This window comes from Labrus bergylta, chromosome 12 (assembly GCF_963930695.1).
Source record: "Labrus bergylta chromosome 12, fLabBer1.1, whole genome shotgun sequence".
In the NCBI taxonomy this organism is placed as follows: domain Eukaryota; kingdom Metazoa; phylum Chordata; class Actinopteri; order Labriformes; family Labridae; genus Labrus; species Labrus bergylta.
Genome location: NC_089206.1, coordinates 5,403,930 through 5,430,966, shown reverse-complemented (window position 1 = coordinate 5,430,966; position 27,037 = coordinate 5,403,930). Strand labels below are relative to the sequence as shown.

At 40.4% G+C, this 27,037-nt stretch overlaps 1 protein-coding gene across 1 annotated transcript in view; it reads right to left on the bottom strand.

The window, feature by feature from the left end:
* The window catches only part of syt6a (synaptotagmin VIa), a 67,963-nt gene that overhangs the window by 19,739 nt on the left and 21,187 nt on the right, over positions 1–27,037 (bottom strand). The window lies entirely within an intron of this gene.

Here is a 27,037-nt window from a genome sequence, read left to right as displayed (position 1 = left end):
CGAGGTGCCCTTTTCTACACGCCCTGATTACAAGGATTTATCTACAATAACTCAGGATGAAGAGCGTCTCAGGGGCCACCTTCAGAGCATGCCTGAACTCCTGTCTCTACAAAACACTCCTCGGACAGTGGAGAGCTGCTTCATGACACAGTGAAGTAGATATTTTACGACGTTTATCTTGCTCAACTTTTGCTCACTTCAGCAAAATATAGGAATCAAGCTGCTGTGAAACCTGCGTGTGAGATTCAGATTTTTGCAGATGAGGTTGTGAGATTCATGTGATAAATTATTCATATTGAAATATCATCTTTTTCATATTGACAGATGCTCACCATTCAGTAGTAAGTCAAAGTCTTGCATTCACATTTCACACATTAGCTTAAAATGACAAATCCACAGTCGTTACCTTAGTATTTGACAGTTCCAGTATTTTCTGAGGTACTCAAGAAAATGCATTTTACATGTAACTAAATACAACTCCACAATGTTTCTGTGAGAGGTGTTGTCCCTTTCACACCTCTATATTTATGTCACAGGTACGGCCATAAAACCAAAGCTTTTAAAGTAATGATTTAACACATATCTATAGATCCAGTAGATCCAACCCTTTTTGGATTATGAATGCTTACAAAGTAGTTTTCAATGTGGCTGTTAGTTGTTAGCCATTCCACAAAGACCCCCCCCCCTCCCTCTTTAAACTTAGGATAGGATAGTACTTTATTGATCCCCAGAGGGGAAATTCGGGCGTTACAGCAGCACAGACAAGAAAGCTCAAATACACATTAAACAGAATAGATAAGATAAATACAAATAAAAATAAAAAATAAAAACAGGGGGTATATACAGTACAAAAATGAATGTTGAAGTTAACTGGGGGGAATTGAGAATTGAGACAGTATTTGAAGAGAATGACAAGTTAAAGTGACAAGTGATGATTAAAGTGACTTGGTATGATAAGTGACAAGTGACTCAAACTTCTCAAACTACTGTATATGATTGAAATACTCTAACATTTTGACAGCAACACTCAGGTTGTCTTTGATGTCAGATTGTTTAAATTTTCAATCACTTAGATGAACACTTGTATGGTGAACACAGTCACAGCGGACGGCTGTTCGTCATGAGAATCGTTCCACTCTACTCTGCCACTTCTACTTTGACAAATGTTACAAGTATTTTGCTCATGATGGAATAATGTTGAGTCTCTATAAATTATATAACAATGAGTACGGGCTAGTTCTGCTCTTTTTGCAAAGTGTCTTGAGATGGCATTTATTACTTAGCTCTATACAAATGAAGATTGATTGGCTGACTGCATCTTTAATGTTTAAATTGTCTTTATGGACCTAAAAGGCTGTTTGAACACTTGGACAAATTATGAGCTTTCATGTTCAAAATTCAAACAAAATGTCCACTAAGCTGAATTTATAGCTAAGCCAAGTGGTGGAGAGATTTTGAGTCTGGAGGATTTATGCCTGAGGAGGATTTCTCGGCTGTCCACAGCCCCGGCCTCTCCATGTCATCTGAGATTTCACACAGCTCTCCACAAAGCTTCGCCCTCGCTGAACTGTCGCTCGCGGTCTTCATCCTCCGTCACAGCAAATGGAAGCAGACCCTGCGCCGTGCACTGCAACGCAGACACCCGTGGTGACAATCTTTTGCTACAAGATGCTATGACAGCCGAGAAATCTGTAAGTGAGAATTCAACTTTGACTTGTTTTTAGTATTTTGACCGCAGCAGCGCCCTTCAAAAGAAAGTTCAATTTAAGTAGGGATTTTTAAAAGTCCGACGCTGCGGGGCACCAAACTAATCCAGACAACCGGCTTCCCCCGTGTCAGTAAGACATTCTGAGCCTCTTCAAGTCTTCAAATATTTCAAAATCAATCAAAAAACAAACAAAATGTATATTAATAGATTCACTAGTCTGTTTCATGCTTCTGTTTGCTGCAGAAGCAAAGTGCACTGCAACTTTTGGAACTACAACTCCCACAATAATTCAAGTGATGAAAGCAGAAAGTGTAATGTTTCTATGGAGTCAGCAGAGTTACCCTGCAGCCTAAGGCTAGTGCTACATTTTTTAAGCCTATAATTGTTCGCAAATTGACCCGATGACAGTATGCAGAAACTAGCTTATAGTTGTTTTCTCTTTCAATGATACTGATGGATCTACTGAAACTTTCAGGCAAACTGAATTTATTTATTTAATAGGGACAATGCAATTTAACATAATTTCAATACAAAGCATGAAACTGATGAGCTGCATAAAGAGTATATAGCTATTGCTGATTTCCAACTTGTGTCCCCAGTTGGGCCTTTGGAACATTCAGTTACATAAAACCCCAGAACACGATATGAGGATACATTAAAATACATGTACAACAATACAAATCTAAACAAAAAAATGAATCTGTTTTCAGTGGATCGTTTTCATATAAACATGTAAAAGCCTTAGACAGTGCTTTCTTGTTCACTTGCAGCAACTTTGGGTTTTAAACTAACTAAACTAACTTTGGGTTTTAAACTAACTAAACTAACTTTGGGTTTTAAAATGTCACTGAAAATCTGACAATGTTTGATTGAATGCTTCGATATTTGTGTTGGCAAACTACCCAAGCAGCATCAAACTACAATAACTAACATCCTGTTGTTTTTTTAGAACATCATCATGCCTCTGCTTCTTTCAGCTGGAGCAGAATTGTGGTGTTTTATTAAACCGCACAAGTTTGTGCTAAAGTAGCACTATAAAATGAGCGCGTGTGAGCGGACTGGCACTGACTGTGTGAGGACCCTTTTGTACACACTGCAGCTTTAAAAATTGCACTGCTTGGCCACTTTTTGCACTTTATGTGACAGGTGTGTTGACTGCTATATTAAAAGAACTGGAAGCTGATTTTTGTGATAAGGTCTGTAATGAGTGTAAACACGGTCTGAATCATGTTCCTGTCAACAGTTCTTTTTGATAAGGTTAATGAGACCACTCCAGCACTGCAGTGCCTACATGAAAGTGAGAAATTCATACCAAATTGATTACAAAAAAAGAAATGTTGAAGTTGATATACTGCTAATTGTCTTTAGAAATCGGGACACACTGTATAGGGCCAATAGCCAATCATATATATATATATAGAGAGAGAGAGAGAGAGAGAGAGAGAGAGAGAGAGAGAGAGAGAAACAGGATTGGAGTTTAAGAGAGACAGAGTGATGGTGAAGCCATCGTTCTTCCTCTCCAGACAGATGGGTAATGGAGCAGAGCCGAGTGAACATTTTAACTCCCTCTGGACACAACCGTCCCTGACAGCGTGAGACCACACTGACCTCGGGGGTTTAGCACACTATTAATGATCACACCCACGCCACGCAGAAGAAGTGGACTATCGCAAGCCTGCAGTCAATCAAAAGGGTCTTTTCTGGTCCTCTCATGCTGAAAACACCTTTCACGATCAATACTTAAGGCGCTCAATCCATCTCACTATAAAGCTCATTCAGGTGGATTTTGGGGCAGGTGCAAATGTCAAGGAAAAAGGCAATACTGTGTGAAGGATGGATATTAGATGTGACACATTTTTAAACTGAAGGACTTGACCTCTGAGTGAGGACTTTTGAAACACTGTGTCATGCCCCTTTTCTCTCAAAGCTGCAGAAATCTACTGGTGGCTGCCCTCCCCGCTGCCAATTTAGCACGTTTAAGAAAGATAAATGTTTAATCCGTGACAAGATGTCAAACTGCAAGTCTCTGATTCAAGCAGAGAACCACAAAAAACAGAGCCTCGGTGGATATTATTATGTTTGTATAAAAAAAGCACCAAATTAAATCAAGGTTTTATTCTGAGGTGGAGTCAGAGAGCAAAGTGAAGCCTGAGGGGCTTTTCTCTTTATTTTTTTTTTGTCATCCAGCGCTTTCATATCTGACCTGGTTTCCAGAGTAACCCAGTCGTTAAGAGAGAATGTGTCCTCCTCCTGTATGCTGTTATGAATTGACTCATCTGTGGCAGGAGAAGTCCACTCCACTGAAGATAACACACAAAGGTCAGAGAGACGGCAAGAAGCTGTTTGTGGTCACTAAGTTACCTCAAAGAAGCTTCAATGTTCAGAGAGAAGAGGGACTAAGGATGCATTATTTTAATATAAGGGACTGTATGAAGTAGGGTTGAAATTGAATTTGTCTTAAACTTAAATGTAGAGTTGTTTATTTTTATTTAATGTTTTTTACCTCAGATATTGATGTATTACTTTAATTTTGGAAACTTGGTTTAAAGATGCTTCTATGTCAACACGTGTGGATTTATCTTAATGCAACATGAATAGGTCAAAGGCTGCATTCTTAAGTTATGAGTCTGTTGACTTTTTCTGTACAGCACCTAAGTTTGCGTATAAGGTCGATGCTTGTTGACCTTTTTGCTTCAACCTTTTAAGAGGAACCTTAGTGGTGCATTGCTTTTAGAAAAAAAGAAAAGAAGACGAAGATGTCAGACAATCTGGAACAGCTTGTTGAAGGCCACACGGTTTACAATGCACCATCAAATCCAAAATCGAAGCATGGAAAATGTGTAGTTTGTATAAAAGGAAAACTGGAAAGAAACAACTCTGGGCATTTGAAGGTTTCATAGAACAGTGATTAAAAACATGACTACTTTGTATCACAACACTTGCTGCATTGAGTGAAGATAAAGGGAGACATGTTTTTACCCAGAAGCCATGTTTCTATTTTTCTTTATTCCGCTTGCGTAGACATGGATGAGGAACAAGGGAGCTAGACAAGATGCTCAAAGTGTCCTACAGGAAAATGTACTCGATTTTCGTTCCCTTCTCTCACTCAACAGAGCTTGCTAGCTTGTTTTGCAAAGCTAAGCTAGAGGTGAAATAATGAAATTGAAATGTTGTGCTTTGACTTGTTTTCAACGCAGAGGGAAAACAGTCACTGCTGTCAAAGGCTCGTTAATACAAAGCACCTCACTTCAGCTTCTCCACCTTCAGAATAAAAGCACTAGATGTCATCCTGTTTACATGGGGGAAATGAAAATTTGCATAGCAGACATGTAATGAATGCAGTATGCATGGACAGCGAGCGTCTAGTGCGGTGCAATGTGACACGTGTTGAAATATATCAGTTTAAAGGTTGAGCTATGCCCTTTTCTCCCGTTGCATATTGAAAGCTTTCCCTGATTCATGTCCTATCTTTCTGTATGGATGTCTGATAGGGAGAGATGCAAACCCCTGCATAATGCAAACAAGTACGAGTCTCATTATCTCTTTCCAGTTGTTTCCACGTTTACAGCTCAGTGAAGAGATGTTAAATCTGTCAGATAAAGTCCGATCCAAAAATATTTCAACCTCAGCTGGAAACTTGAGTTCAGGAGACACATTCAGTCAAAGCAAAAACAGTGAAAGTGGCTGATAAAAGTTGGCTGGGACTCGTTTCTTTGACAAGTTAAAATCAAAATGTAACATCCTAACAAATTCAAAACAGTTCGTTATAAAACTGCTGCTGTGTCTTCATCTGTTGGCCTCATTTGACTAGCGGCCATGCGTCTGAGGACAGTGCTAGTGCTGGTGCTGTCTGTGCCTCGTAGCCCACTATTACTCATGCTCTCTGCCTGTCACACATGACATCTGATATTTCTGCGGGACAAAGAGTCGAGCTGCAAAAAACACGTGAAGGGAAAAATTATGACAGGAAAAAAAGTCAAAACTTTCTGTCTCTTGGGATTACATTTCTTGATTCCTTATGACACATTAAAATCAAACTTCCTCTACAAACATGTTTGCTTTATAACCCCCGCCCTCAGCATCTATGGAAATGGTTTTTTCTTGCAACACATTGTGCATTAGTGCTATTGGATAAATTGCAGCGGGCTGAAGGTAATTCCAGCCCATGTAGAAGAGGATCATGTTAAGTGGACTTGTTATTAATGGATACTATTTCCAGAGAAAATGAAAAGTGCACTTTAAAAAAGAAAACGAGCCATGACATTTCATGAAATTGGAAAAGTTTGCACGACTGATTCCAGCACAAAATAGGCTTTTGTAGTTTACTACAAGCTTCTTAAATTGTAAATGTTTCCCCCCCAACACACTTGTTATAAATCTGTCAGCGGTGGCTTTCCTGTCCTCTTTCCCTAAGGATTGGAATAATACCCTCTAATCTTGATGTGGTACCTCAGCCATTTTTGGAAATTCTGTATCCCATGGTGTCTTTTTCCGAGCAATCAGAAAATCCTTTAATCCTCCACATCCTCCAGTCCTAAAGCCCCCACCCCGTGTGATGAGCAGTTTAGACCCCAGCAGATCAGCCAGAGGTGTGAGGATGAATCTTTAGGCCCTGGAGCGAGAAGCCAGCTCTTCTCTCAATTTGACTTGAAAATATGTCTTAGTAATTATCCTTGGTAACATTTTTTAAAGCTTGAGAGTCACTATTGATTGATTCGTTTGGAGTGCATATGTGTCTAAGAACTGGGGCGTAAACAAGTATTAAGAATTGGAATGAAGAGTGAACACTCAAAGTGTCAGGGAAGGGTAATTGTGTTTTTTTGTTACTGCTTTCCAAACTTGTGTTTTATTAGCGTAGAGTCCCACTGAGGGTGCCCTTATAAAGATTAAACAGACAGATCTTTTAAAAGGCACTATAGATAACTGTTTCCATTATGTGAACTCTGCAGCCTTAAGCAAAAAAATGGAATATTGGGTACTATCTCAAGTGCAGCAGCACAGGCAGAAGATTTGGAAACTTTACACCTTCTCTGCAATATGCACTTAAAACCATTTGCCCTTGTTTGTCAGCTCAATCATTCAGACTGGTTGACAGTTCCACCCTGCTGGGCCACCGTAGACTGTCAAGTGGAAATATGTTTCGAAATAGTTATAGGGCGGGGATGTGTTGTTTTTTTTCTGTCTCAGTTTTGCCAAAATATTCGACAAAAACGTCTTGTCCAGGAACCTGTCAAGAGTGTAAATGCTCAAACTCAGTGACAGCTGAAGGATGCAGGTATCCTGAGGACAGGCTGTGCAGTCAAAGGGAATAGAATAGAATATGATTAAAATAATATAGTAATTTCTTAAAATGTGTAAAGGATCCTTTGTTAACTCCAGATGTGTTAGGTTGAGCACTGTGAAGTATAAAAAAAGAACGGGCTATGCTAGTTATTTAAGGCAATAGTTTAATGTTTGGGAAATACACTGTGAGCACAAGAGAGGTGTATGAAATCCAAAATATGTAAGTCAATTAGCGTGGACATTTTTACTTGTTAGCAAAAAGTGCTTACAAATTACTTTTCATAAGCAGATATGTATGTTGCACTCATGCTTATGTTAACATGAAGACTTGTCAGCAACACCAAAACATCTGTTGTCTGGAGATTCTACTGAGACGTTGCAGCAAAGCTTTTTGCACTCCTACGTTCCCTTTCACACTTCATTCTTCAAAAAGATCCAACATCTAGCTAAACTGTGGCTGCTGCCAGATCAATGTACAGCCAGATTCTAACAGCTAATTCTGCACTCCAGCTAACAGGTGATTCTTTTTGCCATCCAATACTTTTACAATTCACTGCGGTTTAGAGAACAAAGAAGTTCTATCTTTGATTTCTCCAAAACGTCCGCAATTATGTTTCATCATCTACCGTCTGCAATAATTTCTTTGTCATCGTCTACTGTCTGAAAGACTTGTATTCGTCTTGTATTTAGGTTCATGTTACCTATAAAAGGTATTGACTTAAGCAACATTCAGATTTTATTTTGAGCTAACTGCAGCTTCATCAGTACCCTTTTAATTTTCAGTTCTTGTTCACTTTAAATGTCCATACTTCATGCCTTGGGTGCCCACTGTCTCCCCACGTGATGAGTTGAGGTTGCTAATTGACTTCTGAGGGTTCATACAATGTGTGAGCACTCGCACTCAATAATCCACCCAGGAGAGACTCTTAGAAAGCTGTTATCTCCTCCACAAGTGCAAAGTTAATCAAAGTGCAGTCTCTCTACTCCTCCACGGATTGTAATCCTCCAAACACTTTACAAAGAACTCCTGTAAGCTAGCCAGGAAAGAAAAAAAATATTCATCTTTATAGAAAATTCAATATATTCTGGCCGTAACACTGTTTCCGGGGGGTTAAATGTCCTTCGTTTGCAGTGTTCATGCGCCAAGCCACAAGGGACCTGCGGTTGTCGAGTTTAGCTCTGTATTAGCATCTGGTCCTATCACACAATTAACCTGCTTGTTGACCAGGAGCCCCTATCTCTGTCGCACAGCTTCCTGCATGCCAGGTTGCCTGGTCTCGTGGGGGCCTTTTGCAGAGAGCAAACGATAAACTCGATTGCAGAGGCGCACAGGCCCCGCTCGAGAGAAAATAAACATTCACATAGAAAGGTTTTTGAGCATTAGATTTTTTTCACTGTTCAATTATTTTTCAATTACTTATGAGGGCTGTACCGGAAAATCAATCCATTAATCATTAGCAATTATAATACAGTTTGGCTTCCTGAGGCAAAGTTTAAATGAACATTGATTCACCACAATACCATTCTTAATTAACCATCTATCTCTTTTAAAAACTGAGCTTCCTGAAGACATTTAGACAACACTTAAACACCTTAATGTGCAAGGAGAATCAAAATGAAAAGATGTGATGTAGTATTGAATATGGTAAATCTCTTTTATATGGACAAATTAATACCAAGTTCCTCGATTCTCCACTTGAGGCTGGCTGCAAAAGCCAAGAAAGTCCCATTAACAGCCATATTAAAATGTACATTTTCACAGCAGAAATTGATGTGTTTACAGCCTCGTTTAAAAAAAAACAGCTTTGGTCTGAGTAGTTAATATCTGTATGTACACACTATAGGTTTGAGTTAGGGGTTATGTGTAAATTGGCCTGATTAGGGGTGTGATCTGACGGACAGGTTCAGGCATGTTAGCAGTTTGCTAGGAGGCTTAAGGCCCACCTCAGCTCCGCTTCTTTACTTGTTGCTGGTTTTAACAAAAGTAAGATTGAAACAGCATTTCCAATATGGCGACCACCATCAATGGGCTTCAAAACTCCGCTTCAGAAACCAATAGGGGACGTCGCTGACACTACATCCATGTTTTATACAGTCTATGATTAATTCACTTAATACAAAAGACAAATGCAATAACATCCTTTGAAGATCCTTTGTATCATTGGACACTTAAAAGTTAATTTTCCAAGAAAAACATGTCCAAAACAGCAAATTTAACTTTACTCTAAAAATCTAAATGATGACTATGAATGTACTAAATACTGTTAATTGTTCTTGTTCATCAGTAATGTTTGTAAGTAAAGGAATAAAATAAGGAAATATAAAAATATGAGAATACATCATATTTTTCTTCAGGCTAGTATTTCCAGCCATGCCTAGAAAGATTTCTGTATAAAATCCCCATCAAGTCCCTTCCCTGTGTCCCATGAGCCACTGTAGACTTGCTTTGTTTACCCAAATAAAAATGCCGCAGCTATGTGACTGCTGGGAAATCTTCTCAACCCTCAGGATGTTAAAAAATGATGCTTGCATATTGATGTTCGGCCTCCTCCACAGCAGTAAAAGAAGTTCTGTCGAGAGATGTTTTGCCTCAGTCATCTGTAGTTAATGATGCCATAAGATATCGGAGATCAACAAGGTTGCTTAAAGGATTAATAATTAATATGTCAAACATTGATTGCAGCTCTATGACAGGATGCAAATGCAGTAACCCGCCGGGATATCGAACATGCTTCAATGGTGAGATTAACCAGTTCGGGTCCTTTTTAATACTACTGTAGTAGAACACATGATGAATGATGAATGACAAGCCAACAAATTGAATGGCTCATCACAATACTACAGATTATTGCCAGCAGAGGAACGCACCACCTCACATGACCGCACGTAAACAATGGAGCCTGCGGTGAAATCATACGCTGTGAATATGAATGGACAACGCCTGATAGACGTCATCCATCTGTTACTGCAGGGGTCTTTTAAAGCCTGTCAGTGGCGGTCTTCATGAGGGAAATGACGTATCAACGTAACTTTCAGTCAACCTAACAACAGGCTGGAGCTGAGGCTAGTCTTACGCTTCTTCACATGGATAGCCAGGTGTGCAGCACTCCTGTACCAGTTGTCCCTTGCCACCGACCGTACTACTATCCTCCCTTGTCTCTTCTTCATCTTGCGCCAAACCCTTTTATGATGTTATCTTGGAAGATTTTAAATCCTAAATATCAAACATGTTTGATATGAATCAGGGCGGCCCCGATGCTCTCTGAGGAGATCAGGGAGATTAAGATTTGATCTTTATACCGCTCGCACAACAAAGTAATCGGGGCAGATAATTGTTGCGATTATCCTGTAGTGTGAACCAGGCTTAATGAAGTTGATGTATTTTTTTTTGCCAGTTGCATTCTTAGCATACGTAGTTATAAAGTCTTGCATGCTACATACTCGTCCACCACCTTGTATCATCCACCCATCCATCAATCCATCCAACCAACCAATCAATCAAACGACCAACCAATCAATCAAACGACCAACCCAATCAAACATAGGTTGCACCCATGATCATTTTCACACAAACCCACACTGCCTCATTCAGGCTACACCTGACCTGTTCAGCTCCACTTCACCTCAGGCAATATGTCCTGTATGAGGAATCCCTCTCCATAGTTCAGGTGTTATAAGCCCCTGACCTTGAGTCACCTCATCATTGCTCTCGTTCAGACCGAGCCAGAAACAGTAACATGCCATTCCCCAGGCGCCTGACACGTGGTGCACCTGCATCCTGCCTGATCCATCATCCTCCAGAGCTTCATTGCTCAGAGTCCCCCTTTTCTCTCTGTAGCTAATGAATTTTACCCACAGAGAGCTATAAATATGATATCCAATATGAAGTCCTATGATTTGTTTTATATGAGATGTGCAGGAAAAGAACATCCTAAACCAGAAGTAGATAGAATTCCTACAACATAAGAACTCATGGGACCAGTGGAGCAGGTAGCCTGCAACATGCTTTCACATAATAAAGATATATAATTTACAGAATTACAAGAGTGGAGCACCTTTATCCCTGTGTCCCATTCGTCCTGCATGGCTCCTCATGGATGTTTTAATTTCCAGAGATATCGCAATAAAACTAACAGGATGCAATCTGGCTCCTGCAAACAAGAAAATACCTTACGCTCATTTCCATTCCCAGTAATTTTCATCACCAGGGATTTTAAATGGACAGGGCAACATCCATTACCGACCAATGGTATAAGTGTCTGATATTGCACGATGAAAGCTTTTTGCTCCCCTCCGACTGCCTCATTGCCCTGAAATATTGTGCTGTTAATCATGACGAATAAATATGACCAGCAGTTGCCTTGTCATGCGTGTACACAGAGAGCGTGAGTGATGTGGAGGGAGTGGGATGATGATAAAGCTTCCCAATGTCTCTGATTAGGTTAAAGGAAAACATGTGGGAGAAACATAATTGAAAAGGAAATTCCTTTTAGCACATTCTAAAAGCCTATTAAGATGTTTGATTGTTTACCAGAGGTTATTAGGGCAATGTATATTTAATAGAGTTTGTTTAGACAGAATGAGGTAATAAATATATGCACATTTTTAAAAGAAATATTTATGTTTGTTCTATTGTTGTTGTTGGTAGTGGAGGTAGCATTTTAAAGTAATAGTCCGACAGCTTGTATGGAAATACCTCCAGGTGCATCATATAAATAGAGTAAGACGAGCTGTTCTTCCTTATTTTATGTTACGCTATGCTAATCAGCTTAAGCTCTGTATTTATTGCTAAACATTGTTTTGTTTTGCAGAATATACTTCACGTTCTTTTTAGGCAAGATAAAGATGAGATTGATACCACACAATGATTTGAAAATGTGTTTACAAGTTCCGCCATTGCTCACTAAACAAAACAAGTTTGTCATATTCAACTATTCACACCTCGACCTTCCAGTTGAAAGATCCTCATATAGCATATAAGGTCCTCAAGGAGTAGCATATGTATAAAGTTGACTTTGAATATAGTTAATTACATAAAACTTGGTAGGTGAATTTTGTAGCACTATACTCAAGTATTCAGTTCAAACATGTTTCCCTGCCTTCAGTCTTAATGTAAGCTAAATGGCTAATATTGACACTGCTCACCGAGTCTTCTCTGTGAAACAACCTTTAGCAGCTGTAACTTAGCTTAGCATATGGACTTAAAGCAGGCTGAAACAGCTTGCCTGGCTCAGATCAAAAGAATCAAAAACAACCAGCACCTCTAAAGTTCCTAATAAACTTTCTTTCAAATCAACTTGTTTTAAATATGTTCGATCTGTACATAAACCAAAGTGTCAAAATCACTAATAAACTTTCTTTCTTCATCAATGGTTGGCTATTAGCGAGGACCATTAACTTCCTCTCTGGCAATCTGATGAATATGATGTGATTTTTGTTAACAAACGTACTAATTTTAAAGGACAAAATCATCAAGAGATGAAAGGTTTCGCTAAAAGGTTTTGTCAGCAGGGGTCCCCAAAATCAACACAAGCCAACAGTTCCTCACAGAAGCTTTAAACATAAAAAGTTATTATGAAGCTATGGAGTAACATTTTGTAATCTTACTAGATAAAGACAGTTTTTCTGTTTCCTGCTGCATCCAGCCTTATGCTAAGCTAGCTCGCCGTCTGTTGTTACTTCATATTTACTGTTTCTTATTGAACTCCTGGTTTCAAAAAGTTTTAAGCGTACTTCCAAAAAATGGCACCCTATTCCTTTAACAAGTAACATCAGCAGTACGTGTCTTGATCATTCGTCTTCCTGTTAAATTTCCCTCATTACGTTTTCAAGGACACATCAAACCTCCCTTCGCCACCACATCAGATTTCTTCGAGGAGACGGGACCCTAGTTTGACCTCGACCCTTCAGCCTGCGGGCCCCCCTGACTGATGGCAGCAAAAAACAAGTCAGCATGAAGAAATGATGCATCCATCACTGTGAATCTGTTGAATCAACCCATGGCTGACATTTGGGACCCTCGTGCACAGAAGCACAGAACCGCCTCATGATGCATTAAAGCTCGGGCTGATAACAAGAAAAATGGCCAGCGCGAATCGTTTCATCACGAGGGGAGCGTTATCTTGCTCGGCAAGGCGGTTAACCTGCATGCTGAATCCTCTCGTTTCTCCTCTCTGTAGTTACAGTATGGTGACTTGATTCACCTCATGTTGATAAATGAGTATTGATTATGCAGTGCAGATGCAGCTCAGATGCTCCAATTCATTGTATATGCAGAAATGCAAAGTATGTACACAGCTACAAAAAGCACTCGTCTGCATTTATAGCCAAACAATAATATAACATTGATAAATATCGTCCTATATTTTGTACGTCAGTGCTGCAACATAAACCCATTAGAAGCAGTTCCTTCTCCTCTACAACATTTTGGGATGAAGCCTCCAACGCAGGAACTGTTCTTATCGACTTTTTGGGCTGTCGGCTTAAAGGATCCTAAATTTAAACTCTCTTTTGTATGCCGGACAAAAACAGAGTGAAAGAGTGCCTTCGGGCTGTTTTGGTGTTGTATCTGCTGGTTTTGTTTGGGACGAGCACAGAGCGTTCAACAACACCATGAGGGCTATGCAGGGTGCAGGGTTTGGGATCCAGCTGCTAGCGTGAGGTCGAATAAGACATAATGGCAAAATGAAAGCGCTTTGATACTCTTTTTTGACTTATTTTCTGCTGATTTGAGACGTAAAATGTAATTATAGAACTCTTTTTTTCTGATTTCATGTTGTTCCAGTTCACCCTTGTGTTAATTTACACCAGACTCTTGGGTCACAGAATATTTCTGAAGGTTTCATGAGATGCATGATGGGACAGATCAAAAAGGTCTTACTGCACAAATTTTGAATCTCCATTGAGCTCTGCTGTGAAGCTACCCGCTTGTTTTCAGGATTTTAAACCTTAAGAATTTGATTCAAAACTCATTTTACACATTATGAGGTTAAAATGTGTTACTTATTGCAACCTGTGATTCAGGGTCAGAAGACTACACAGTACATTCTTAAACAATTGTTTACTGAAAATGTTTTTTTACAGACGTTATTTTTGCATCCCTGAACATTTTTGCACAGAAAGAAAACAAATCAGGGTTTTCCTTTGCACCTTTATCAAATCACACTCCGTATGGTACCTAACAGGGTGTGGAGTTTTCACCGCAGGTTTTTTTTCCCACAGCTCTGTGATATTCATTAACCCTCTCCTGACTCATTTTTCTTTTTGCTGGAGGGGAAAATAGCTTTTGCTTCACACTTGCGAGATGTGCTACAGCTGTGGGAAAAAACCGTAGAAGCTCAAGTGAAACAGTGAAAATATTAATGATTTTTTTTTTAAAATCATTCAGCAAGAAGCAATTCAGTAAATGTCAGACTTTGTTGCATGCAGACTTCCTTTCCTTGACATAACACTGTTAACAGGTGGAGAAAACCTGTTGTGGTCATCATGACATATTCTAATTTGAAAATAACTTTTTGTTCTCCCTTGTTCTGTAAGTTACCGTTGGTGAAATGAACCCACGCTCTGAAACTTGTGATGTGCTTGAAGTTAAGGCTGTCAACCATGTTCATTGATTCCAATAAGCAATGGTGTTGCAGAGTAAGCTTGATTTTGAATACAGCACCAGCATTTTTGTCTTTGCAGCAGCAGCCTGTTGCAGCAGAAAGAGACAGAGGAGATTACTCTGAGAAAGATTCGATCAGGGAATCATCATGCCTCAGCGCTTAACAAATCCAGGTATTATAGCAACCTGGAACCGGATCCAAAATGGAACCAGCTATTAGAGCAAATCCCCACTTGCTAAACATCCATTTGCATTTCAGTTGCAGCTATGCCCTGCAGAGCTTTTCCTCTCCCTAACAATGGAGGGATGCAACATTAGGCCTGCTCATGAACGCAGGATTGTCCTCTCCTCTCGGGTGCTTTTATTTAACGTTAGCTTCTTTTTGCTTCCGCTAAACAAGTGCAATCATTGTCAGTACTGCATATCCTCTTGTTTACAAAAGCAATATTGTTTCCCCCTTGTTGAAACCCAGGCCCTGGGTATTGATCCACAGCCCCCCTGGGCGGCAAAGATCCAGTCCAATTTGATATTGTATTGAAACAAATTGCGCCTGGAAGGAGCCGTCAGACAGCTCGGGCTTATCTCACCCATCCTGCAGCCGTGCATTCCCTGCTGTGTGCTTTACTAGGTTTATCACACTGCCGTGCACTATTGTTCACACACTAAGCTCCCCGCGCAGGGACGTTTTACAGTCCAGCCCTAGTGAGTGACATTTAACAAGAAGTCATAAAACATGTCACAGGAGAGAGGAGGGAAGAGAAATGCCAGAATCCCTGAATCCACTCACAAAGAAAAGCAAACGACCCCTGCGGCTAAAGCCTGATCACACACAATCTTGTCACCACATACACACACACACACACACACACACACAATCACACACATGCATGCACGCAGTCACATGTATTGTATAGAGCAGAGCCGCCGCTGCACACACACACATCTGCAAACACACACAATGCAGCCTGCCAGGAAGGGCCACCGGGGTCCAGTCATGGCAGGAGCCAGTAGAAAACTGATAAGGCTGCCTGGATTTGTTTAATTCAGCCTTCTCTCAAAAGCTGCTGCTGCTGCTGCTGTCAGAGGGGGAGGGAAATAAAACCCCTGCACCGTAGGAACAGGTGAAGGGACGCAGGGGATCCGAGTGAACCGCAGAGATAAACATAAACAGTGACAGGATTATCACACAGCTCCACATAACAGGTTGTACTTTTTTTTTTTTCATAAATGTAGCTTGCATATACAGCAACACTTTCAGAAGAAAATCAAGGCAGAAATCTTTGCTAATCATGACATCTGAGGGGGACTTTAGATCCCAAGGGACAACGTGGAAGACGATAAGCACAATCACACTATTTCCTTGCACTCGGGTTGACATGAGGAGCAGGGTATCCTGCTGTATCTCCCCCCCCCCCCCCCGCCCTTATTAGCCCCCACAGCTCTGGCGCTTCATCAAAGTGTCATGATGCACGCTGATCAAAACCCAGCGAGAGAGCGCGGAGACAGGGAGGCGAAAGAAGAGCAGTGACACAAGCATGTGCAAACAGAGGCAGACAGGGACGTAAATAGAAAACATGCAACACAAAGCAGTGACCTGACTTAACATTTTTTATACCATGCAACTCAAGAATGAATGATTAGTTCTGGTGTTCAATAATTGATAAAAGCTGCAGAAAGGACAAGTCAATATCTTTCCAATTTTACCCCCGGGCTAATAATGGGCAGAGGTGTGTGAGACAGAGGAGGAAAGTGCAGCTGCAGACATCCACTCTAATCAAATATTAACATGGTGCTTCATAAATGATAGAGAAGAGTATGATACAGTCAGGACGGCTGCCAAAAAAAAAAAAAAAACATGAAATACTTTTATGTCAGTATGTATTATGCAAAAGTCAATACATGCTGTTAGTCAAAGCTTACAAACAGAGAGGTTACACCACTATTAATGAGTGTTTTTAGAATTAAAAAAGCGGCTGCTGCTCTGCATCTGAGAGCGAGGCACAGTGTGTGTTTCTCAACCTCACACATCCCACAACAAACTGACAACCTGCTACACAGCGTCAAGCCGGAGAAATCAATCATCAAAAGCCAACAAAGAAGAAGAAAAGAGGCTCAAAGCATCCGATTTCAACTGATTCAATCTGCTGTGACAAGCGATGTACTCACCAGTGACAGGGTCTCTCACTTTTCTTCTCCTGATCCCCTCACTCTCCTCTTACTTCTCCCTCCCTCTGCTTCTCTTTTTTTTTCTCTCTCTCTATATCTCTGTGTGTCTCTTTTTCTTCTTCTTCTTCTTCTTCTTTTTCTCCCCCACTCTCTTTATCACACACCCTCTCTCTCTGCTCCCGATCCTCTCCCTCGCTTGCTCCTGAGCAGAATGAGCCTCCACTGCACTCAGGAACCCTGTTTCTATGGCAGTGTGAGCAAGCAAGCAAGTCAGCAGGATACTGTAGAGCAAATGTCTAGGGGCAGGTCCCTCACTCAGCCCAGCGAACAGTCAAACAGGCTTAGTAGGCTCTCACTTCAATCTTGGTGTGCTTAAACACCCGCAAGTCACTTCAACTTCAACTGAGGGGATCGTATTTAGGACTGAAGAGGAAAAAGCAGCAGAAAAAAAACCATTTGTACTTCCTAAAAGCCATGCATTGCAGCAAAAAAAAAAAAGGAAACATGCATAAGTTTAGGAGCATGAATAACCATGAGGGTATCCTCATAAATATCAAAGCTTTTCTTTGAATAGATGTCCCAATTACACATTCATAGAGTTGTTCCATTGTTTTTTACATATTATGAGGGTAAGCAAATGCGTCATGTTGGATCAAAAGGGAGTCCTTTTTTTTTTTTTTTTTTGATGAGCAACACATGCAAGCCTTTGCTTTGTTCTGTGTCAAGAGAGCCGGCTGTGATGAACACACACAAGTCCGCACTCTGCTTCAAGAGGCACACACCATTGATTTAATAAGCAGAGAAAATTGCACCTCGAGCTGCAGTTGTGGCCGCGGCCATGCGACATATTGCAGCACAATCAGTGCAATCTTCAACAGAGAGAGAAAAAAGAGCGAGAGAAAGAAAGCGAGAAAGAGGGGTGGGGGAAGAAAAAGTGCAACCCCCCGTCTCCCTCCAGTGTTCCCTCTATCTAGATTAGCATCAGCTCCTCAACAGGCGCTTTGGTCCTCAGAGGATGCTTCTCTGACCAGAGGCTCCGACTGCAGGAGCAAGCTGGAAATCAATTTGAAGCGCTACACAATATGAACAGAAATGAATTGTAACCAAAGCGCTGCACACATGTATGATATTTGAAGTTGGCAGGCGTTCAAAATTGTGATCCTAGAAAGTATGTTGTGGGTTAGAAGAACAGATCCGATCTATCAGGGGGGGAAAGGGTTTCTGTGCTAACTGTTACACCAGCTAATGCATTATGCATTGCTGTGAGATACTCCTGCAGAATGTTTTAAAACTCTTGTCCTTGATTCATTTTTTATCAGGAAAGTAATCTAGACAAGTCAGAGACTGCTCTTCCAAGAGCAGCGTAAAGTTGTTTCAGCAGGTGTACTATAAAAAAACAACAACATATTTTTGTGTTTAAAGCTGTTTAGCAGCTGCAGTAATTACCACAAGGGTGCAACACAGTCCACACATGAGCGTCAGAGCGGAGAGAGGGGTGAACTAAACAGGATTTTTTTTTACCTTTTTCAATCTAAATGGGATTTTTAAATAAGCAACAACCTCAAGGCTAAAAAAAGGCAAAAAAAAAACAGCAGTTCCTCTAGTGGCCTCTTGAGGCCTGCCTCAAAAATGAGTCAATCCCCAAAGAGCCCGATACAAGCAGCAACCTCCAGTTTAAAAAATGAAGACAATGTGTAAGTGCGAAAAACTTTCCCTGAGAGTCCACTTCAGGCTGAATGTGAAAAGCTCATTAATCCATTTATTAAAATGCTCATTTTTACAGCAGAACTAAACATGTGTCCATCCAGCCGTCCATTATCTACACCGCTTTTCCCGTTGTGGGTCACGGAGGCTGAAGCCGATCTCAGGTGTCATTGGGCGATAGGTGGGTTACCACCTGGACTGGTCGCCAGTCAATTACAGGGTTAACAGCCTAGTTTGAAAATAAGAATTTGGTATCAGGAGCTAATTTCTTTATCTTTAAGATGTGTGAGAAGTCTGAAGCTCTTCACACTTTTTAGTCTCACCCAAGAAAAGGACTGTGGTCAGCGATCGCCACAAATAGAATCTCAATATAGACTGTATACCTTTGATAACTTGATGTTTGCCAACCCCCTCACTCCTCTCTAGATCAACCCTCTGTTCCTTAGAAATGCGAGGGCTCCATTACGATAAGGTCACAGCCTTATCGTCTTTGTGTTAACTCATTTGGCATAAGGCAGTTACTTAACAGACTTTTATTGCACTGGAAATATTTGCATTTAAGGTTTTAAAAAAGTACTTTCTTCAGTCCATAAGACAGCATCTGACAGCACTCACTCTCAATTCCCTGCTAAGGAATTATCTGTGTGGGAGTGAAACAAAGAAAGAGGAAAAAAGATAAGTAAGATAAATAAGTAAGCATCTGGGCACTGGCAGACATAATGGTGATGAACACTGGTTTTAGGGGCCCCTACTGAGTTTGTGCTTAGGGCCTTGACAGACTGTAGAATTGCCGTGGGTCTCAAGTTAAAGCATTTCATCACCAACAGCTTCAACACACTGCACAACCTGCTAAGAGGCTTGATGTGATTTTGACTTGCAGCACTGTACAGTTCTTTCATTTCTTTTAAAACTGAAAATCAAATCAAGCACATGTGAGCAGAATACACCAAAAAAGAAAGTCCCAGAGTATTGAAGAAACTGATGCACCATGATCCAGTGTTCCTGAAGTCGCTTCATATCCTTCATGTTTGGAGTGATGTAGCTGCTGCACACACAACAATATCCTTTAAACATTAACAGTGCATGACAGACTGGTTTATAAGAAGCGAACAGCATGACAATCGGCTGACAGCGGCTGGACGGGCTCTTGATGGGGCATTGATGGGTGAAAGCGGAGGGATAGTGATGCCTCAGCTAAAGGTAGACTGCTGATGAGGGTTAGCCAAAGAAAAGTATGAAGCTGAGCACAATGTGTACGAGACGGGACTGTCAGAAAAAAAACTGCTGTCCAAAACATGATGCATCTTGTATAGAGTGCTCAAAGGAAAGCAGGAGGGTAATACACTGTATTAAGAAAGGCTGTTAGCATTAAAGCTAGTCATTGTGATGTGATTACTGTCCCAAATTAACGCATGAATTTTTAATTGATCACATTTATCTGTACTATTTTGTCCCTTTAGGCGCACCGTAGTCTCCCTATAGTCACAATGATGAAGAATAACCGCCCCGCTACGCCTTCGAATGTCTCATTTTACCAAAATAAAACTCCTGACAGCTCATTTGACGAGTCAAAAGTGATATCTGTATTGTGACAAACATTTCACGTTTTCCGTCCTTTTTTTGGAGACATAAAAGTTCCTTTTTTCCGCGGCTAAGTTAATGTCGTATCTTACCAGGAAGTGACTTATTTTGTTTAAAAATAAAAACGTGTTTTTATCCAAACTGGAAGTAAAGCACCCTCAGACATAATTCTAAATAAATGCAAAATAAAAACAGTTTTTCTGCTAATAATGGAATTTCAAACATGCAATTAAAAATTCGATGGATGGCAATTAACTATTAAAAGTCAGCGATTAATCACGATTAGAAACAATTAATGCTTTGACAGCCATAGTATTAAGCATTAATTTGAACGTAATTTGTAATTTGTATTTTATTTCAAGGATAGCCCCTTGAGATGCATCATCTTATTTTCAAGAGGGTCCTTACAAAACATAAATTAATCATCATAATACAAAATCAAAATGAAAGGTAAATCCAAAACATAATACCAAACATTTAAACACAGAGACACCCACACCACAAACACACACACACTCACAAGGCACAAGGTACAGAACAGTACATACGTGTAGATATGTCTTTTAAGGCAGCCTAATTTAAACCATGCAGAAGCTGTTGATGCTTTTTTTTAAAGAATACTTTTTTTGGGTCTTCTTACCTTCATTGATAAAACATCTGAAGACAGATGAAGGAGAGAGTTGCGGCTGACATGCAGCAAAAGCAAATCGAACCTGAGGCTGATGCATCAGGGGGCTCTGTATATGAGACGACTGTACAAAGCTAAACCAACGCCACAGAGGATTTAAACTCACAGTTTAAAAAATATGACATCTGGGGAGAAAGTACTGAGCTAAGGACGTTTAGATCTCACAGATACACAACTCATGGTGCTATTAGCGGCTGCAATCCATTCTTGGTGAATTCTCCCCTCAGTGTCTCAATCATTTAAAATCTTTTCTTTAATCTTAGTGTTGTCTTTGCCTCCTCTGTGCTCTGGTCTTTTATTTGTAATTTATATCTGACTCTGAAACATTTTCAGCAATGTCCTATAAAGAGTAAATATTGTGTCTTTGTGAGTATACGATATTTAATATTCTACAGTTCAGAGGTGTGAGTTACTGGACAGGATGATGTCAGCATCAACCCTCTCCTAGCTGTCTTTTTTATAAATGTGAAGATGAGGAGGACTGCAGCAGCATGCTCTGCTCCTGTAGGCGGAAACAAATATATATATATAATACATGAGATGAGAGATGGAGAGGACCCCAGTGCGATCCAGAATAATGAGGGTCATGACATGACTCTGGGGCTGGAGCAGAGCCCTCGAGGGCCCTGAATACATATGGTCAAAGTCATAGGGGCCAGTGTCAGGGCCTTCACATCACTGTTGTTGAGAGCTCAAACTGTGTTTTTTTTTCTCCCCACAGCACCTCTATGATGCTTCTATTCAGTCAGGATCGGATGCAGCAGGAGTGTGTACAGATACACCTGCAGAAAACATGTGATATGGATCGATAGAAGCTTGAGATGAGGTATGCACTTCCTCTTTTTTTTCTTCTCCTCACATAACTGATAAAAAGAGCAGGCAGTGAATTGTCCTCGTGCTTGATGATGATGATGCTGTCTGGAAAGCAGCAGGAGCACCATAGTGAGCATAAATAAATTGTATTCTTTGTCTTTGGCTCGTTATTTATTTATTTTTTGCGGAGGAAAAGGTCACCCCGGTGTCACTTTACAGGCTTGTGCTACAGAAAAGGGCACAGCGTGGTAAATAAGCGAAAAGCAGAGGGGGCAGAATGGGCCAAAAAAAGCGGCAGAAAAACAGCAGCAAGCACAAATAAATGGAAAAGCCAGTCATGCTGCTCAGGTGATTTCAAAGCTGGAGGAAACTGAGGAAACCAACAAAAGCACCCGAGAGATACAACAACCGGGTGGGAGAGAATAAAAACTCTCTTAACTGAGGAGTAAAAAAAAAAAAAAAAAAGGGAAGGATGTGTCCAAAAAGCAGCTGAGAGAAGTTTCCTCTGAACAGCTGGATGAAGATGTTCCTTCTGGATCAGTAACCAACCAGTGCATCTTTAGCTGTCTGACATAAGTGGATTAGCACTTATTAGAGGGCACTCAGGATGGATCTCCTCCCGAGGGACCCAACAGAGAAATACTCGTCTAAAACAAAATGAAGAAACAAGAAAACATGCTGAGGTGTGACTGCCAAAAGAAGTTATTTTGAAGACTCTTCCCATCTAAACTTCTAAAAATGGTCTTATATAAATAACTGTTAAAAGAACGAAAAGTAATTTATGAACCCACACACACACGCGCGCACACACTCACACAAAACTAAGGATTAGAGAAAGCTGGAATTGTTATGCGGCAGCCACCTTTTTAGACTTCTTAGTGGAGGAATGTCATCCAGGGAGGAGGTTTAACTTCAGAGCTTTTACTAAAGAGGGTTTTCCTCTTTTTGACCAGGGTTACTGTTGAGAGAAGTTTTCTTCTCTTAAAATAAAAAAAAAAAACTTATTTGAGTCAAAACCACAATCTTTTCTTCCTGTTCACTTGGTTTTAGTTCTTAACCACATGTTGATTGTTACCATGACAACATAGGTTACTGACACTAGGTGCATGCAGAGCTGTATTCTGTTCACAAACTGATGCATCTGTGTTACTATGATTGAGTCATATAATAGTTTATCTGCAGAATTTCCATCGTTTACTTCAAGCGTTTTAAGGCGGTTTTGCTGATAATACTTGAAATACTCAAAGGATTATTGTTGCATAACTTTTACTTGTAATTGAGCAAATTCACACAAATATGTTTATGTTCGAGTGGTGAGCAAGAGGATGAAGGGAGATTGCGCTATACCTCCCTGCCCAATCACTTAATGAAGCCGCGTGAAGGTTTTTGCAGACAAATTGGTAAAAAGATGAAGAGCTACCCTGATGATGAGGGCAGAATGATGGGCCCTATGTTGGACATCTGAGACTGTTATTGTTTATATGCCTGACCTATATCAGTAGATCTTATCCAACACTAAACACTACCTGAAGCTACCAGGAAGACTAAAAGTAGCATCGTGCTTTCATACATATCGGCTTCACTTTTAAAAAAAATGTATATTTGGGGCCTTTTTTCCTTTATTGGATAGGAGAGCTGAAGAGAGACTGGACATGTTGGGAGGAAAGAGAGGGGAGGATGACATGCAGCAGAAGGCAGAGGTTGGATTCAAACCCACAACGTTGTGACAAGGACTATAGCCACTGTTTTTTTTACAGTATTTTCTAAATGCTCTACTTACTGATGAGATATTTGGCAGTTTGGTAATTAACATGCAGCGTTGAGTTGTGCTTGTGGTTTACAGGCTTATTTTAAAATCAAATCTGACCTCCAGTTTTGGAGGACATCCATCCATCCTGGAAAGCTTCAAAAGGGAGCTAGTAAAAGGGACACATTATAAACTATCGTCCTGTTTCTATATTCATAAATAATCTGCTTTAGAGGAGATTTGTCAATGGGAAAATTCGCTGTGTGAAGATGTTATTCATCAACGTTTCTCCTGGATTTATCTTTTTTTTTTTTTTGGGTGGGTTTGAGGCAGACAAAAAGGGCAAACCTGTTTCATGAAAGTATGTGTGATAAGACTGTAAAGTGAAATCTCTCACGATGACAGACGGAGTGATAATCCGCTTTATTGGGGGGGGTGGAAATATTTTGAGATAGGCTGCTGAGCTGAATGTGCTGGCAGGAGGTGTCACCCCTTGAAAACCACGGACTCCAAAATAATTACTCATAGGTGAAAAAAAAAATAGCAGCCAGTGACCCGTGATATATACAAACCTCACGCACCTGTCCAAACCAATCACGGTCCCCACATTTCTGAAGGAATTCCAAGTCCTACGGCTGCCGGGGACATTATTCTGTACTAGTTTGAAATTATGCGTTTCTTGTGTCATTCGTCACAGCATTACAAATGCTAATGGATGTCCTAGTTTCTGCTTCAGGGGCAACTCAGGTAAACTTTCTAAGTCCCTTCTGGCTCTGCTGTAATTCGAACACTAAGTTTACCCATCTTTGATCGTTGTACTCCCAAGATGCGTCTCCAGGAGTTTGCAGCGTTTCTCTCGACATTCTTTTTAGGTCAGTACACAACTCCTCAACCGGAAGTTTTCCATGCAAGAGAACATGTTGTCCACTACTGGGATTCTAAAAAGAATCATACATTTAATCGTGTTTATAGATTATTTCTTTCTTTCAGATAGCAGAAAATACTTTATTCATTTCACCATATTCGTGTTGCGCCTGTTTTCTTTTGACAAGCCATTCAGGGCGGGAATCTTAAAAGCTGTAGTGATTTCAGTAGTGATCGTTTTACAATCTGACAAACTTTTTAACTTAAAGGTCACATATTATGCAAAATACACTTCACCATGTTTTTCTAACTCTAAGATGTGTCCCTAGCCTGTCTACAAAAACCCCTCAATTATGAGAAAAGTCCATCCTCTTCCTCTTTTGCCTGCTCCACTTTTCAGAAAATGTGTGCTCAAACAAGCGGTTTGGAGATTTTCCCTTCATGACATCACAAAGGGCAGTAACTCCTCCGCCAGGTGGCTGACACTCCCACAGCTAGGTGTCTGTTCTGCCCTCTGAGTCTGCCTTTTTCACCATAAACAATAGGGCATGGTGCAAGAAAGGACGAGCCACCCAAGCCTTTCCAGAGAGGGGGTGTGGTCAGACACAGCTCATTTACATTTAAAGCGACAGACACAGAAACAGCCTGAAAAAGCACATTAGGAAACTTCCATTTCCTACTAGTGGATTAATAAAGTATGTAAAATAACTACAAATATTTGTTTCTATCATCAGCATATTATCGATTGGAGCTTCTGTGTCTTTAGCACAGATAACGTTCTGCATGTTATTTCAGTTTAAACACAGATTGTTTCTCCTGTAGTCTGCTGATAAATAACTGGTCCATACAGCTTGGACTACTAACATACTACAAACAGAAACAAGAACTCTTCACATGCTGAAAATCCAGACCCATGCATGTCTACAGATTCTAATCTCTATCTACTTCACAGTTTTGTTCTGTTACAAAGAATGCATCATGCGTTACAACAGTATACTGCTTCCCTCTTCTGGATGTAGACAGTTTGTCATTCATGCATAATGGCTTAAAGTATTTTTGTTGTATTAGTTTTTTGCATTCATAAAAATGCGCATTTCTTGTGCATGTAACAAATACCCTCGGTGACAAAGGAGAGCAGGTTTCAGCTTTCACTCATCACACTTCTTCCCCTCCTTGCACAAGGACATCATACGTATTCTCTTTGGGGAGGCTGTGGCAGCTAATCTGCTTCTTATCGTTCTCCCCATCTGAAAAATGTCACAGTGCCACGCAGCACAGCGTGCTTTTAAAGATGGGGAGAAAATGTGATCTGACTTCGACATCACATACCCTGAAAGTCTCTCAAATCCTGCTGAGTTTTAACTTTTTTCACCACCAAATGATTAAAAACCTATCAGCCCGCCGCGTGTGTGTACTTGCACAGCCTTGTTTGTGCTGTGTGTGTTTCTGTGGAACTGATCTGCGAAACTGGAGCTCTTAATCCTTATTTACAATCCAGACAGTTCTGGTTTGCATATCCCTCTTTGAGTACTATTAAGTGCTGTACAAACAAATTCAGATTGACTTCATTCGGATATTAAAATAGCATCACTACTCTAACTGTACAGGGAGAAACTGATGTATGAAAACACATTTTCCTTACTGATACCACTTCTAATTCCCAGACTTCATCACTTGCTGTGCTAAGAACCCCGCGGATATTAAAGTAAGTCATATACATGATATTGGAGGAAAAGTTTGTATTGCAGATATTTAGTTAGATTTCCTGAAAATTTCTAGATCATTTTAGGAGGATATTCTCCTGACCTTGCTGTTCAATACCTCACAGCGGGAGACTAAGTAAGCAAGTCCGCCATACGATGCTATAATGAGAATATTTGCCTTAATAGCAGAGCTACGTGTACTGTAGTTCGACGGAATCAAACTATCAACAAAAGAGCTGAGAAGAACACATTGTCGAGCAGAACACAAAATTAATAAAAATATGAATCATTTGTTAAACAGAAAAGTAAGGCGTGATGACGTTTAAATTGCTCAGTCGTCTACATGTGCACATCCACAGTACTTCCCACATCCACATCCACTTGCCCTAAATTCCCTCTATAAAGTCATACATTTTGAACATGAATGGTTGACGACATATCTGGATTCTTTTAGGATGCTCGACATGCTCCCTTGCTCTCTGTGAATGTGGAGAAAAGCTTGAATACATACACAACTTCAACAAAAGCTCTGACACATCCAGCACAGTCGATCCTCATGCGGCGATGCACTCATATTCACAATATTCATCTTTCTAATGAAGCGTACATCAGGAGCCCCCTGTCCTCTTTTTTTTTTTGCCTCAACACAACATTGGATGTGCTTATGGACGGTGGTCCGGTGAGGAAAAATCTAAGTAGAGTTCAAAGGAAAAGCGAGCTCAGGCCAGAGGACTGTACACCCAGAGGACTGATGCTTTGAGAATCTAAATCTAAATCCACTCAGGTATTCGCCCAAGGAGATTTCATGCAGCCCTCCTCGAAAAAATCCCTTCTCCTGCATCAGAGAGGCCCGACCTGGAGCTGCGAGTTAAGAAGGAAAGAAAGGGAGAAGGTTACAGGAGGGAGTCGAGTAAGGCTGGACTTGAGAGCTGCGGGCTTTAGAGCTCGTTTAGAGAAAGAAAATGTGTTTTCTGCTGCTTTAATGAGAGAACAGAAAAGGCTGTAGGCCCTCTTCTTTCTTTATGGTATTACATCAACTGTTTACTTCTTTTCAAAACACACACATTTCACAAGTCTGCATTTAAATGTGTTTTGACAGAAGGGTCATAAAGAAAAGAAACTTGAAGGAAATCGTTGATGATACAGGATCATTTCATTTCTGCGATGGGGACGCTGC